At 36.8% G+C, this 5507-nt stretch overlaps 1 long non-coding RNA gene across 1 annotated transcript in view; it reads left to right on the top strand.

Annotated features, from left to right (window-relative positions):
* The first annotated feature begins 2057 nt into the window (after window positions 1–2057).
* LOC104946476 (uncharacterized) overlaps window positions 2058–5507 on the top strand; it is a 53975-nt gene continuing 50525 nt past the window's right edge. The window contains exons 1-2 of the long non-coding RNA XR_798451.1: window positions 2058–2195; window positions 2305–2386. This is a non-coding gene — a long non-coding RNA (uncharacterized lncRNA). The remainder of the gene's footprint in view (window positions 2196–2304; window positions 2387–5507) is intronic.

Below are 5507 nucleotides of genomic sequence, written 5' to 3' on the forward strand. Positions count from 1 at the left end.
GAGCATGCTTTTCAGAAACAACAAAAAGTGTTGCAACATTTGTAAGGCATGTCAAACCTTGAGAAGGCACTCTTTGTCTGTCCCTAAATAAACTCAATCTGATACTAAAGTATAATCTAATCAGGAAAGGCACGACTCACTTGACAGTAACAACACTGTTTCTATGTTACTAAAAACGCTCTCATCCAACACTTCCATAAACTCTGTGTGTTGCTCAGCCTCCACTCTGCTGTTTTACTGCAGTCCAGGTTTTTTTCTTGGTATGGAAGCTGTTCTGCTTTTTCTTATCCGAGGGGGTCAAAGTGGTAATGGCATTTTCCTGCCAAATATATGCAGTAAATCTCACTTTTTATAGCTCGTCTGAGCTCTTGTTGTTCCAAAGCAGCTCTGACACAAAATGAAATGCTCGTTATAAGCCTCACTGCTGAATGTCTGCTTGCTTTCATTGCTCATCAAAAAAGAAAATAATTTTTCCGTGGTGCATTATGGCTGAAGCCACACGCTTTGTAAGAGTCTAAATCAAATTTAATTTAATGTAAAATATGCCAGTGTTGCTGGACAGATGGGCATAATGCAGGTTTTATGAATTAAGAAAACGGCGTAATTTAAAAACAATATTTTTTATTTATTAGACGAGGGATGTATGTGAGAACTTTAAGAATTATTTTAAATCATGAAAAGCCTTGTGTTTGTCACAACCTTTACACAAACTGGAGAACCCAAATGCACGACCCAGAGACAGTCTTGAATGTTGCAAAACATTTCCTTTTAATTTCAAGAAAATCCCTCTTAACAGAGTAGGTACTGGATTAAACAAAAAGCGCAACAAAAAGAGAATTTAAGATTAACTTAAGTCTGCAAAAAATAACGAAATAACAAAACCTGACTAGACCGGAAATGATCCTCTCTTGGCTGAAGCCTGGCACGACCATCCATGGAAACAAACAAGACGAACTGACAGGACAGGGGGAGACAGGACTATTTAAACATGAGGTGAGTGGGAACAGGTGGAAACAATCAGGGGCGGGGCAGACACTGATGATGGTGGGAAAACACACGAGGGGAGGAAGAAAACAGGGCCTGAAATGAAAGACAAGAGGTAAATACAACATAACAGGAAATGACAGACAAAATACATAAACATTACGAACACATTTGACGAGACACAACAGTGTTCTCTCTTATGAGCATGTGATTGCGCCGTCCAAATGGTTTCAACACTTTTAGGGCTGCATCCAACAATTCATTCAATTATTGATTCATCTGTTAATTATTGTATATGATTTTCTATCTCTATTTCTTCTCTTTAGCCTCGAACTATCACCATGAAGACTTAAGACCAAAAATAGTGTTTTATTTTTTATTCAATTTTTTACATTGTTTTTTCTGTTTCATTTATATCTTTCTATTTATATATTTTCACGAGTTCCTGCTTTTTTATTTAACTTTCTTTTCTTTATAATGTCTGTGTTTGATAATGAATGTGTCATATTAATTCTCTTTGTAAAGTTCTTTGGTCGACGTGTTATCTTTAAATGTGCTCTATAAGTCTTTATAATCTTAGGACTGATTTGCCACCATGATCATTTTAAAGCTCTCAAATAAAATATGTCTTAAATGTCTTATTGCAGGTGAAGGACCTCTTTCATTATCCCTTTATTCAATTCCTTTCTACTGTTAACTATAAACAACTCAAAAATCTACTGAAACATCCCTGTTACATAACAAGTGAGTGATGTGATATGTGTAAGAAGTGAAGAGTGCTTTGTGTAAAGGTGTGATTTAAAATGTTATAGACAATCTGTAAATCTATAAGGTGACATTCATGCTTCCTTCCTGTCTGATCTAACACAACATTGACCGTTACAGTATCAGTAATGTAAAACATGATATTCACATTACATAACATGGGTTTCTGCTCATTGATTTTTTTTTACGATACTGATCTAGAAAGGGTCAGTAGGGGTTTATTCATTGTTTATTTACACTTTTCAAAAATACTTCAGGCGATGGGAGGGGGAATGTGATGCAGAAGTTTTTTTTTTTTGCTTGGTAATTGATTCCATATTAGCCTAGCCTAGCCTGAGAGCGTCGGAGAGATATCGCTGCTGCGCTTTCTCCAGCGTGGGCTGCAAGAGCACAACTTCAGAGAGTCAAGACACAACACAGCCACCTCATAAGAGCAGGAAACACGGGTAGGTCGTGTGAAGCATGCTGTAACAGCGACATAACACGATGTACTAACTCACGATACGATACAAGCAGAGATAACTTGCTCAATAACGGGTTTGTTTGTTTTGGTAGGAAACTTTAACAATGACAACCAAGAAGCCGCAGAGCTTGCTCCGTGAAGCGTCTCATCAGATTATAGCGGGGGGATCCGCAGGTAAGTCTGCACGTTTTATTTCTGCTTCTTACAACGATTGATTATGTACTAGTTTAGGTAGTTTGCACGCTGCTAAATGTATGTAGCATAGCAACAGTGTTACCGAATAATCAAATGTATGCTGTGGCGACACGTTCACCTTCCCAAGAGACTAGAGGCACAGAAACGTTACGGGTTTTAATCACACACGCGTAATCATTAACCGAATAAATTATTTGGGTCACCTGGATCAAAGATGATATACGTGAGAGCAAGATAGTTCACACTCTGCAAAACTGCAGTGTTCCCGGAAGAGCCAAAGGGGAAGGGCAATCAGTCTGCGCATGCGTACAGTTCAAGGATTCAAAGGCTTTATTGTCATATGCACAGTAGCTACAGTGTAGAAATGGCAATGGATAGCTTAAGTCCCAAGCTCCTACAACATTGCAACCTAATTATTTAGGACATTAACGATTAAACACATAAAAAAAAATATGTTGCAAAAAGAGAAGATAAGTTAGAATATTATAGTGCAGATTTTGTTGCAAGACCAATGTGCAAGTAAACTATATACTTGTCAGGAAAATAAATAAATACAATAAGCTAATAATGCAGAGAATGTTGTAGGTGAACAGGTAAATGCAGGAGTCTATAAACATGTGAATCAAGTAAGATAAACAAGAACAGAGAGTACAATTAAATTAAATGCTGTTCATTGTAGTGATAACTCTTTTGATAAATAGATTGTAAGATGCAAAGGTATGACAATATATTGTGCAATGTGACTTATAGCATCTATTTTTATTATACTGTACTTAAGGACACATTAAGGGAACCTTTAGCCTCCTATAATTGTGTTTCCATTTCAACACATCTTTATATTTATAATTCAAAGGGGACTAATATTATAATTATTCTGTACAACATTGTTTTGAAAGGTTAAATTACAAAAGTATTACAAAAACCACCAGACTCAGGGACAGTTTCAACCCACAGGCCATAAGACTATTTAACACCTGAGCTTGCACAAATGTATTTGTATTTGTTGATGTCTTGTAAATTGCACTGTTGAGGAACCTGCTATCTACATTTTTCACACATTACATAATTACACCATAGTTGTGTCTATGTTATGACAATAAACCGTTGAAACTTGAATTATCACCACATGCACAACACATTGTACTGTACAATAACATTTGACCCTGTGTGCCCTACTAGGCAGGCCTGCATCTCCCAATAATTAGTACAATATTGAGATACTTTTCTTAAGTATATCCATTATCTTACTATCCTACTTTATACTTCTAATCCACTATCAGAGGCACATTTTGTACTTTTTACTCAATTCACTTATCTAACAGCTATAGTTAGTTGTTATATTGGTGGTATTAGGAATTAGATACAATTATTTCTGCCTATGTTACAGTAATGTACGTCTTTTGGACTGTGTCTCTCTTTACATTGCATATTCTTTGTCATATTGTGAACCTTTGCTCAATTATTGGAGAAGTTTTCATTTTCTGCCTAAAACTACCATTTCTAAAACTGCGCTGCATTTCTTTTATAATTCAGATATTGTGTACCTTTTCATAGTATATTTGTATATTTTTTATTGTCTGTCTCTTCTATTCTATATTTAAGTTTCCTGTACATATTTGTTGTATGTTGTAGTATTCCTTCATATTTTTAGTAACCATTTTTTATTAATTCAAGCCCTCTTCCCAAGATGAAATCATTCTCATATTTTGTTGGATTTTTCTTATATTCTATGTTTATGTTTGTAGATTTTTGCAATAGGCTACTTAACAAGTATTTATATGCTTTTACAAGGTTTTATTTTTGCCCTGCAGTCAAAGCAACAGTTGCCTCTAGTTGTCGAAAAATATACACAATACATGTATTGTTCTGTTTCCGGCCACCAGGGGCAGCACTGAGCTCACCACTGCTCAGCGGCAGCACCTGTTAATAGAGTGGCGAAGTCAATGAGGAAGAATTCCTGCGCAACTTTTGATTGTTTGTTTATTTTGACTTCAATTTGAAGTTGCCCCCCCGTATTGGGATTAATGAAGTGTTTTGTGACTCTACTCCGGTCTGACATCGTGTGTTTCCTCTTCACAAGACATCAAAATGTTCTCTTCGACCTGGTGAGTTTGTATTATGAATATTCTTCCCTAACGGTTTTTAAACGGCTGTGTAACTGACATTGCTATGCTAACACTAATTATAATGAGATAACAGTTACACCTCTGTTGGTTTAGAGATTTCCACTAATTTGAGTCTTGTATTTGGAAAAATATGGGACTTGTGAAATGTTTTAATGATGACGCAACTGCTGTAATGTTGTAGTACTCAAAATTGTTTGGTTTATTTGAAGGTAGTGCTCCAGCAATTAAGACTTTTGGCTAATTTGAAGCTTATGTACTAGCACTTTAAACTTTTGGCTAACTTGAAGCTAATGCACTAGCACTTAAAATGGTTTGGCTGATTTGAATCAAAAATACTTGCGAAAACTACTTGCTGTTCTGAATTTTGAATCTTCATGGTTGATTTTACTCGCATTAGAGCCTTTTTGTGCTTCTTTGTTTTTTTTAATATATCAGGCGTGAATATAGCTTGAAACCTATTTAATGTAAACTTACAGTATTGGCCATCTGAGGCTTCCCTTTTGAAACGTATACATCACCCTTTTAACTACAAAACACATCACGGTATAAGCGGACTGGCCATTGGGAATACCGGTAGTTTCCCCGGTGGGCCGGTGCTGTGCGTGGGCCGGAGGGCCAAACATTTTTTTTTAAAAATAAAACAAATAAATAATATATATTGTTTTGCCTAAATCCTACCGGCCCACATTTGCAAGTGTTCCGGCCACTCCCTGGAGGGGTGTGGTCCACACCCCACTGGGCTGGGCTGGGCCGTTTTGATATGCTACCTATGTTCTATCTATCAGATAGTTTCACTTTCACACATCAGGCCCGTAGCAGCTGTCACTGCGCAGTTAACGATCAGGAGTGAGTGACTGAGAGACCTAGCTGGCAGTTGCTTACAGATGGATAAACAAGCTCCAAAGCCTCAAGGCGTTTTTGTATAGTTTGTGTATACAGTATTGTAGAGAGGGAGGGGCTTGAGAGGGAGGGGC

This window comes from Notothenia coriiceps, unplaced genomic scaffold (assembly GCF_000735185.1).
Source record: "Notothenia coriiceps isolate Sejong01 unplaced genomic scaffold, NC01 NC01_scaffold00011128, whole genome shotgun sequence".
Classification (NCBI taxonomy): domain Eukaryota; kingdom Metazoa; phylum Chordata; class Actinopteri; order Perciformes; family Nototheniidae; genus Notothenia; species Notothenia coriiceps.